We start from the raw sequence: 12301 nt of genomic DNA, 5'->3' as shown, positions 1-12301 counted from the left end.
CGCCGCAAGCAAAGCCAACAGAATACTGGGATGTATAAAAAGGGGGATTCACTCCAGAAATAAAGAGATTATTCTCCCGCTCTACAAGACTCTGGTCCGGCCACATCTGGAGTATGCTGTCCAGTTCTGGGCACCGGTCCGCAGGAAGGATGTGCTGGAACTGGAGAAAGTCCAGAGGAGGGCAACAAAAATAATTAGGGGAATGGAGGACATCGGCTATGAGGAAAGACTACAAGCACTGAACCTATTCTCTCTGGAGAAGAGACGATTGAGGGGGGATATGATATCAATGTACAAATACTGTACTGGCGACCCTAGCATAAGGAACAAACTATTCAGAGAAAGGGAATACAATAAGACACGTGGCCACTCACTAAAACTTGAGGAAAGGCGGTTTAACCTTAAAGTGCGTAAGGGGTTCTTCACTGTAAGAGCGGTAAGGATGTGGAATTCTCTTCCACAAGCAGTCGTATCAGCGGGGAGCATAGATAGTTTCAAAAAACTATTAGATGTACACCTTAAAGACCACAACATACAGGGGTACACAATGTACGGTTAAAAGCAAACACACACGCATCATGGGTTGAACTGGATGGACTTGTGTCTTTTTTCAACCTCACTAACTATGTAACTATGTAACTATGTAACTATTTCCCCTCTACATATAGGAATCAGATGACAGCAGAGGGGTGGGGGAGGGGTGTGCCAACATTTCTCTATAGAGAGGAGTCAGCTCACAGCAGAGGGGGCACTGCAGGGGGAGGGGCGTGTCAGCTGTTTTCTGCTCAGTCTAGCTAGACCAATCACAATTAGAGCGGTTATACTAGACATCCTGTTTGCCAATCCCTCCCCAAAATAAAAATGTCTTCCTCTCTCTCTATCTCACTCCTTCTCACAACCCCCAAAAGAGAAAGGATGTAATGTCAGAGGTAATAACCTGCAAAACACATGGAAATTCCGTCTGCATGAAATCACAAGTCAGTGTACATTATGTTGTCAGAAGTATTGGGACGCCTGCCTTTACTCACACATGAACTTTAATGGCATCCCAGTCTTAGTTCGTGGGGTTTAACCAAGTGCAAATAAATATAAGATGCTTAAATATAAATATGATTGAGGAGTAAGTTAATAGATAAAAGATGCGGAGGTGAAAAAACCAATAACCAAGTAAAAAGATCAAACGTATAGTGTTATAAGGGATATGAAATAATCTAAAAATATTTTAAAAGTATATAAGAGAAACAACCACCAGAGGGCGTAATAAATGGCAAGATGTGACAATAAATATGCTTGTGTATATGCCAAAATAAAAATAGACAATGTAAATATATGACAATACTAAATGAATTAATAAAATTTATAAAAGGTGTTGGTTCCGCGAGTGATAATATAAATAATAGTGGATGAATTAAATAATAAATAAATAGGTGATAAATGTGCGGGAAACTATTATGCACGGGATGGGTGTGCAAAAAAACGGTTGATATACAGTGCAACAAAAGGTGATAACAATAAATATATCAAGGTGAATCAAAAATAAATGTGCCAAAAAAAAAAAATTGGTAAATATGCAGGTGGATATAAAGGTGCGGGAAGTCTATTTGTGCAACGTGCAAAAAAATTGTTGTGATATTAAATCAATCCATATAATAAAAATGAGTCCATAGAATAGTGGTGATAACAAAAATATATTGGTGATAACAAAAATATAGGTGTACAGGATGTCTTGCGGTGACCCCCAAGGTGGGTGACTGGTGAGTGGTAAAGTGGCCCCTGGTAGAAAGACCTACTCACCAGATGTACCCACCCCACACAGGGGTATAGAGCGGGTACTGAAGAGGTATCTTTTAATCCTGGATCTGTGTAGTAGTTCCCTTCCTAGGGGAGATGTGATATGGAGTCCGGAGTGTCCTAAGTGGGGTCCGGTAGTGAAATATTGTGGTATCCAAAGCCTCGTGGGTAGATCAAGTGTGGCCACTCAAGGGTATATGGATGGAAGGAAAAAAAGGAGCTCGATAGTGTATTATCGTTTTGCTAAAAAGTTTAATGTTAATTCCAGCAGCAAAATGGGTACTCACATATACAATGTGGGAAAACAGCGAGGTATCGGCGTCCCGGAACGCAATGCGTTCCAACCAGAGACCGGAACCGGAAGTGACGTGACGGCGCTGTACGCGTTTCGTCATGTGACGTCTTCTGCAGCGTCCTATCACTTCCAGCGTAGGCCCTTTTGTACATGGTGGTTACTAGGCAACAAAGTTAGTTGGCGGAACTCAACAAAGGAAAACTGATGCCGTGGGTCGTAGTATAGGGAACAGGGCGTAAGATAATCTTAGCCAAATAGAAATCAGATGGTAAGTATAAAGAACAAAAACCCAGGCTAACCATTGTTGAATACTAATTAAATGAATATATAATATGACAATATAAGAAATGTAATGCTCCGTGCCTAATAATTGAACCACCATGTATACATACAGGGAAGGATATCTCGTACATAATATTAAAATGTATACAACAATATTTTATTAACAAATAAGATTAAGAATATATTAAAATGAGAAAAGTATTAAATTAAAATATATTACGCCATCTGGTGGATAGAATAAATATATGAGGTACAATTGATTTAAGAACGTAGAAATTGCGCCATCTAGTGGATAAGTTGTTAATTGTATGAACTATTCATTTAATATAAAAAGTATATATACGATGTAAAGGTTATTAATGTTGTTACCATGAATTTATTAGTATATGATTGCTATCAATATATACCAATTTATGAAAAACATGATGGATAAAATATATAATTAAGGAGGACATCTGATTTAATATATGCTATTTTGTAGAAAACATTATAGATAAGATTAACATCAATATAAGCTATTGTGTAGAAACCATTATGGATAAAATTTTATGGATAAAAAAAATATAATAAATAATATTTTATAGGAGGATAGTACATCTAATGTGTGGAAATGATATATGTATATTAATTATTAGAAGGATGTATCAAAATATATATAGAAAGATATATATAAAAATAAAAAATATATATATATAGAAATTAATAAAGAAATGGAAGGTGGAATGACAATGGTGTGTATCGAACATTAGAATCCAGTATAATATATTAAGTTTAATACATATGAATATGAATTAATAAAGTGTAAGAGTATAATAAATGTGAATATGAAAATTAATAAATAAGAAGTGATATAATAAAAAATAATAAAAATATGTGATTATAAAATATGTTGTAATGATAGGGTGGATACTATATTCATATATAAAAATTGATGGGAAAAAGATTAAAAATTGGAAATAAAACAGTTGAGGTCTATATCTAGGTTTAATCCCCTAGGCTGGAGTGTATTAAGCCGATATATCCAGCTGGTTTCATTTTTGGAAATTTTAATTCTTTTATTTTCACCTCTCCAGTGTCCTGTAATAGAGTCAATTCCAACGAATGTAAGTCCCCTGGGATCCTTATTGTGTGCCTCTGCGAAGTGCCTAGAGAGGCTATGTTTCGGAAATCCCTTTCTTATGTTCTTGATGTGTTCTCTAATACGCACGAAAAGAGGTCTGGTGGTCCTACCGACATACTGGAGTCGGCATGGACACTCTACCAGGTAGGTCACATGGGTGGTCTGACATGTAATTAGTTTGTTAATCTTGAATTCCTCTCCACTCCATCTGGATTTAAAATGTAACGTCTTTCTGGGTTGTTTGTTCGTTGATTTGCAAGGTAAACACCTATTGCATCGGATAAACCCTTTTAAATCAGGAAACAATTTCACTGGTTTGGGGGGATCAATAGCATTATGTACCAATTGGTTGCGTAGATTAGGGGCTCTCCTATAGATAAACCTCGGTTGTCTGGGTAGTAATTTGGACAAGGTCTTGTCGGATTTTAGGATAGGCCAATATTTTTTCATAATCTTCTCTGTTTGTCTGAAATTTTGATGGAATCCCGTAATAAAAGCTAGCTCATTGGATTTTTTGTTGGGGACATTTTTCTTTTGTAGGAGTTCTTCCCTATTGATATTTAATGTTTTATCCCTTGTCATAATTAACTTCTGTCTGTCATAACCCTTTTCCTCGAATCTTGTTATTAGAACATCCGTTTGTGATATATAATCTTCCACATTGTCACAATTTCTCCTGATCCTGACAAATTGGCTTTTTGGGATTCCTTCTTTCCATACAGGATGGTGACAGCTGTTAGTAGGTATGTATCCATTCCTATCTGTAGGTTTAAAATAGGTCCTACTTTTCAGTGTATTATTGTCTTTAAAAATATTAAGATCCAAATAATTTATTTGATTAAAACTCCAGTCTCCTGTGAACTTAATGCCATATGGATTCTCATTCATTTTTAAAAAGAAATTATTCAAAGATTCTTCAGTCCCTTCCCATAAAATGATAATATCGTCTATATATCTTCGGTAGAATGTTAGTTCTGGTATATCCTGAGTGTAAATCATCTTCTCCTCTAACATGTCCATAAATAGGTTCGCTACGCTAGGTGCGTAGCGGGCTCCCATTGCAACTCCCTTTGTTTGTAAGAAATATTCATTTTTATGCCAAAAGAAGTTGCTACTCATGGTGAGTTTTAGACCATCCAGGATATATTTTATTTGTGTTTGTTTTAACTTGCTACGTTCGTGTAAGGCAATATCTACCGCTTTTAATCCATCACTTTGTTTGATGCTGGTATAAAGGGAATTAGCATCTATTGTAGCCAAGATACATCCTTCTGGTAATTGTACTTCTTTGAGTGCTTTAATCAGCTCTGAACTGTCTTTAAGGTAAGATTTCCCCATCTTTACGGCTGGTTGTAGGTATCCATCCAGATATTCGCCCAATCTAGAAAACAAGGAGTCCACCCCACTCACAATGGGTCTCCCCGGGGGTTTGACAGGGCCCTTTATACCAGCTTTAAACAAAGTGATGGATTAAAAGCGGTAGATATTGCCTTACACGAACGTAGCAAGTTAAAACAAACACAAATAAAATATATCCTGGATGGTCTAAAACTCACCATGAGTAGCAACTTCTTTTGGCATAAAAATGAATATTTCTTACAAACAAAGGGAGTTGCAATGGGAGCCCGCTACGCACCTAGCGTAGCGAACCTATTTATGGACATGTTAGAGGAGAAGATGATTTACACTCAGGATATACCAGAACTAACATTCTACCGAAGATATATAGACGATATTATCATTTTATGGGAAGGGACTGAAGAATCTTTGAATAATTTCTTTTTAAAAATGAATGAGAATCCATATGGCATTAAGTTCACAGGAGACTGGAGTTTTAATCAAATAAATTATTTGGATCTTAATATTTTTAAAGACAATAATACACTGAAAAGTAGGACCTATTTTAAACCTACAGATAGGAATGGATACATACCTACTAACAGCTGTCACCATCCTGTATGGAAAGAAGGAATCCCAAAAAGCCAATTTGTCAGGATCAGGAGAAATTGTGACAATGTGGAAGATTATATATCACAAACGGATGTTCTAATAACAAGATTCGAGGAAAAGGGTTATGACAGACAGAAGTTAATTATGACAAGGGATAAAACATTAAATATCAATAGGGAAGAACTCCTACAAAAGAAAAATGTCCCCAACAAAAAATCCAATGAGCTAGCTTTTATTACGGGATTCCATCAAAATTTCAGACAAACAGAGAAGATTATGAAAAAATATTGGCCTATCCTAAAATCCGACAAGACCTTGTCCAAATTACTACCCAGACAACCGAGGTTTATCTATAGGAGAGCCCCTAATCTACGCAACCAATTGGTACATAATGCTATTGATCCCCCCAAACCAGTGAAATTGTTTCCTGATTTAAAAGGGTTTATCCGATGCAATAGGTGTTTACCTTGCAAATCAACGAACAAACAACCCAGAAAGACGTTACATTTTAAATCCAGATGGAGTGGAGAGGAATTCAAGATTAACAAACTAATTACATGTCAGACCACCCATGTGACCTACCTGGTAGAGTGTCCATGCCGACTCCAGTATGTCGGTAGGACCACCAGACCTCTTTTCGTGCGTATTAGAGAACACATCAAGAACATAAGAAAGGGATTTCCGAAACATAGCCTCTCTAGGCACTTCGCAGAGGCACACAATAAGGATCCCAGGGGACTTACATTCGTTGGAATTGACTCTATTACAGGACACTGGAGAGGTGAAAATAAAAGAATTAAAATTTCCAAAAATGAAACCAGCTGGATATATCGGCTTAATACACTCCAGCCTAGGGGATTAAACCTAGATATAGACCTCAACTGTTTTATTTCCAATTTTTAATCTTTTTCCCATCAATTTTTATATATGAATATAGTATCCACCCTATCATTACAACATATTTTATAATCACATATTTTTATTATTTTTTATTATATCACTTCTTATTTATTAATTTTCATATTCACATTTATTATACTCTTACACTTTATTAATTCATATTCATATGTATTAAACTTAATATATTATACTGGATTCTAATGTTCGATACACACCATTGTCATTCCACCTTCCATTTCTTTATTAATTTCTATATATATATATTTTTTATTTTTATATATATCTTTCTATATATATTTTGATACATCCTTCTAATAATTAATATACATATATCATTTCCACACATTAGATGTACTATCCTCCTATAAAATATTATTTATTATATTTTTTTTATCCATAAAATTTTATCCATAATGGTTTCTACACAATAGCTTATATTGATGTTAATCTTATCTACAATGTTTTCTACAAAATAGCATATATTAAATCAGATGTCCTCCTTAATTATATATTTTATCCATCATGTTTTTCATAAATTGGTATATATTGATAGCAATCATATACTAATAAATTCATGGTAACAACATTAATAACCTTTACATCGTATATATACTTTTTATATTAAATGAATAGTTCATACAATTAACAACTTATCCACTAGATGGCGCAATTTCTACGTTCTTAAATCAATTGTACCTCATATATTTATTCTATCCACCAGATGGCGTAATATATTTTAATTTAATACTTTTCTCATTTTAATATATTCTTAATCTTATTTGTTAATAAAATATTGTTGTATACATTTTAATATTATGTACGAGATATCCTTCCCTGTATGTATACATGGTGGTTCAATTATTAGGCACGGAGCATTACATTTCTTATATTGTCATATTATATATTCATTTAATTAGTATTCAACAATGGTTAGCCTGGGTTTTTGTTCTTTATACTTACCATCTGATTTCTATTTGGCTAAGATTATCTTACGCCCTGTTCCCTATACTACGACCCACGGCATCAGTTTTCCTTTGTTGAGTTCCGCCAACTAACTTTGTTGCCTAGTAACCACCATGTACAAAAGGGCCTACGCTGGAAGTGATAGGACGCTGCAGAAGACGTCACATGACGAAACGCGTACAGCGCCGTCACGTCACTTCCGGTTCCGGTCTCTGGTTGGAACGCATTGCGTTCCGGGACGCCGATACCTCGCTGTTTTCCCACATTGTATATGTGAGTACCCATTTTGCTGCTGGAATTAACATTAAACTTTTTAGCAAAACGATAATACACTATCGAGCTCCTTTTTTTCCTTCCATCCATATACCCTTGAGTGGCCACACTTGATCTACCCACGAGGCTTTGGATACCACAATATTTCACTACCGGACCCCACTTAGGACACTCCGGACTCCATATCACATCTCCCCTAGGAAGGGAACTACTACACAGATCCAGGATTAAAAGATACCTCTTCAGTACCCGCTCTATACCCCTGTGTGGGGTGGGTACATCTGGTGAGTAGGTCTTTCTACCAGGGGCCACTTTACCACTCACCAGTCACCCACCTTGGGGGTCACCGCAAGACATCCTGTACACCTATATTTTTGTTATCACCAATATATTTTTGTTATCACCACTATTCTATGGACTCATTTTTATTATATGGATTGATTTAATATCACAACAATTTTTTTGCACGTTGCACAAATAGACTTCCCGCACCTTTATATCCACCTGCATATTTACCAATTTTTTTTTGGCACATTTATTTTTGATTCACCTTGATATATTTATTGTTATCACCTTTTGTTGCACTGTATATCAACCGTTTTTTTGCACACCCATCCCGTGCATAATAGTTTCCCGCACATTTATCACCTATTTATTTATTATTTAATTCATCCACTATTATTTATATTATCACTCGCGGAACCAACACCTTTTATAAATTTTATTAATTCATTTAGTATTGTCATATATTTACATTGTCTATTTTTATTTTGGCATATACACAAGCATATTTATTGTCACATCTTGCCATTTATTACGCCCTCTGGTGGTTGTTTCTCTTATATACTTTTAAAATATTTTTAGATTATTTCATATCCCTTATAACACTATACGTTTGATCTTTTTACTTGGTTATTGGTTTTTTCACCTCCGCATCTTTTATCTATTAACTTACTCCTCAATCATATTTATATTTAAGCATCTTATATTTATTTGCACTTTATTAAATAAGCAGCGCCATCACCTTCCATTTTATTTATCTATCTTTATAGCCTTTGGCTATAGTTTAAGGGAGGCTGCAGCTTATTTGTGCATATACTATATTAATCCCTTGATATCCTTAGCGCGGATTTATTTATCCACGTGGGGTTTAACCACTTGCCGACTGCCGCACGACTATTTGCGGCGGCGGTCAGCCCCGTACAGGCAAAGTGACGTAGGACTATGTCGCTAACCTGTGAGCCTCTAGGGGGCGAGTGCGCGCCGCCGGAGGCGCGCCCCTGCTCGTTCCCTGACATGTCCGCGTGTGTGACCGGCGAACCCGATCTCCGCCGGTCACTCGCGATCTCCCCGTGGATAGGGAGAAAGGCAGGTGGCTAATGTAAACAAAAGAAAAAGAGAGAGAGCGCTCTAAGTGCAGACAGTCTTTTTTAATAACAAGGCATAGGTAATATAAACTCACTAAGCAGAGTGTTGTGCGACTGACAGTGTTGGGCAGCAGAGTGTTGTGCGACTGACAGTGTTGGGCAGCAGAGTGTTGTGCGACTGACAGTGTTGGGCAGCAGAGTGTTGTGCGACTGACAGTGTTGGGCAGCAGAGTGTTGTGCGACTGACCGTGCTGTGCGACAGAGTGTTGTGCGACTGACCGGGCTGTGCGACTGAGTGTGGTGCGACTGAATTGGGCTGTGAGACTGTGAGTGTGGTGCGACTGAACCGGGCTGTGAGACTGTTGTGCAACTGAGTGTCAAGTGAGTGAAGCGGAGTACCAGAGGGTGAGAAGGTAGAGTTAGGAAGCCAGGAAATAGCCACATAGGATAGACTTAAATCACTGAATCCCCATTAGATTAGATTAGTAGGTATAATGCCCGGCGGGTGTGGAGATGCGACTCGGTGTACATCTTGTGATATGTATGCGTTCCTCGGTCATGCGATCGAGGGCGAATACAAATGCGCAAAATGTAAGCACGTTGCTTCCCTGGAAGCTCAGGTCCTGAATCTAGGGAAGCAGCTGGCAACACTGAGACGAATGTCCATACCGGAGGAGAGCCAGGATCGTACCAGTCAGGTGCAGGCAGGGGTCTGCACAGAGGTGGGCGGAGTAGAGGGGTGACAGTTAGGAGGGGTAGAAGGGAACAAGGCAAGGAGGCTGATCCTGGGCTGGAGCACCCCAATAGATACGCCCCGTTGTGTGATGTTGGGGTAACCAGTCAGGGACCAGCATTGCTGGAGCAGAGCAATGCCCCTAGCTGCCAGGGGAAGAACTCCTCCAGTGAGGCCGGGAGAAAGGGAAAGGAAAGACAGGTGCTGGTGGTAGGGGACTCAATTATTAGAAGGACAGACAGTGTAATCTGTGACAAAGACCGTGTGTGCCGAACAGTCTGTTGTTTGCCGGGCGCTCGGGTTCGGCACATTGCGGATCGGGTGGACAGATTATTGGGTGGGGCTGGGGAAGACCCAGCTGTCATGGTACACGTGGGTACCAATGACATAGGCAGAGGAAGATGGAGAGTCCTAAACGATTTCAGGGACTTAGGCGCTAAGTTGAGGAGAAGGACCTCCAAGGTAGTATTTTCCGAAATACTACCTGTACCTCGAGCCACACCAGAGAGGCAGCGGGAGATTAGGGAAGTTAACGAGTGGCTGAGGAGCTAGTGTAGTAAGGAGGGTTTCGGGTTCCTGGAGAACTGGGCCGACTTCTCAGTCGGCCACCGGCTCTATGGTAGGGACGGATTGCACCTAAATGGGGTGGGTGCAGCCGTACTGGGTGCGAGAATGGCCACAAAGTTAGAGGGGCTTTTAAACTAGAGAATGGGGGGGAGGGTACAGATGTAGAATTAGCCAGTGGAAAGCAAGATTCAGAGGGCAGAAATGGGGGCATTAGCGGTAGGGTGTTTGGAGCTCCTATACCCAGGGTGGGTATGGGGAAAAATCACAAGAGCAGCCTAAAAACATCAAATGATGATAGTTGTAACCGGTCAAAATTACGAGGTTTGTATACCAATGCCAGAAGCCTGGCCAACAAGATGGGAGAGCTGGAGCTGCTGATGTTTGAGGAGGACTTAGATTTTGTGGGGATAACTGAGACTTGGTTTGACAGCTCTCATGACTGGATGGCGACCATTCAGGGGTATTCCCTTTATCGCAGAGATAGAGAAGGTAAAAAAGGGGGAGGGGTATGTTTGTATATTAAGAACAGTATACAGGTAAATATGAGGGATGATATTAATAATGGAGCTATGGACGAGGCAGAATCCCTATGGGTAGAGCTTCAAAGGGAAGGCACGGTGGGGAAGGTAATATTGGGCGTATGCTATAGGCCCCCCCACCAGAGGGAGGTGGACCTCATTTTACAGATAGGATTGGCAGCAAGGATGGGAAATGTCATTATAATGGGGGACTTTAATTATCCTGATATAGACTGGGCAGATGGAACCACACACTCAGCCAAGGCTCGGCAGTTCCTAAATGTTTTGCAGGACAATTTCATGGGTCAGATGGTGAATGCACCGACAAGAAACAATGCGGTACTTGACCTACTGATTACTAACAATACAGACCTGCTCACGGATATAGAAATACAGGAGAACTTAGGAAACAGTGACCATAGGTCAATAAGTTTCAGTATTAATTACAGTAATAGGAAGCACAAGGGTAATATTAAGACGCTGAATTTCAAAAGAGCCAATTTCCCAAAACTGCGCTCGCTGCTAGAAAATATCAATTGGGATAGAACCCTGGGAACAAAGAACACGGAGGAAAAATGGGAGTGCTTCAAGAGCATACTTAACAAGGGGATTGGCCAGTGCATTCCAAAGGGAAATAAATTTAAAAGAGCAAAGCTAAACCCTGGGTGGCTAACCTCCAACATAAAAATGCATATTAGTGCTAAAGAAAAGGCCTTCAAAAAATACAAGGCTGAGGGGTCATTGGCAGCATTTAAGCATTACAAAGTGTGTAATAAGAAATGTAAAGATGAAATCAGGGCGGCTAAAATAGAACACGAGAGACATATAGCGGAGGAGAGTAAAAAGAACCCCAAGAAGTTTTTTAAGTATATAAACAGTAAGAAAGCGAGGCCAGAACACATTGGTCCCATAAAAGATGACAAAGGAAATATGGCCACTGAGGACAGAGAAAAGGAGGAAGTGTTAAATAATTTCTTCTCTTCGGTCTTCACAAAAGAATCGGGGGGCTACACAAACCTAGCTTGTAAGGCCGAACTAAACAACACACCTCAGGAAATACCGCCAGGGCTAACAGAAGATAGACTTAAAACTAAACTAGAGAAACTTAACATAAATAAATCACCGGGACCGGATGGCTTGCACCCGAGGGTTCTGAAAGAGCTCAGCCAGGTGATTGCCAGACCATTATTCTTGATCTTTAAGGATAGTTTACAGACGGGTATGGTGCCAGCTGATTGGAAAAAAGCCAACGTGGTACCAATATTTAAAAAGGGGCCGAGATATATCCCGGGTAACTATAGGCCGGTCAGCCTAACATCTGTAGTCTGCAAGATTTTGGAGGGGTTATTAAGGGACCACATACAAGACTTTAGTAATGAAAACTGTATTATTAGTAGTAATCAGCATGGATTCATGAAAAATCGTTCTTGCCAAACCAATCTATTAACCTTCTATGATGAAGTGAGCTGCCACCTAGATAAAAGGAAGCCTGTGGATGTGGTGTATCTGGACTTTGCAAAGGCCTTTGACACCGTTCCCCAC

This window comes from Pelophylax lessonae, assembly GCF_965119305.1.
Source record: "Pelophylax lessonae genome assembly, chromosome: 11".
Taxonomy (NCBI): Eukaryota; Metazoa; Chordata; class Amphibia; order Anura; family Ranidae; genus Pelophylax; species Pelophylax lessonae.
The sequence above is the reverse complement of the archived record's forward strand: the minus strand, read 5'-3'. Positions refer to the sequence as shown.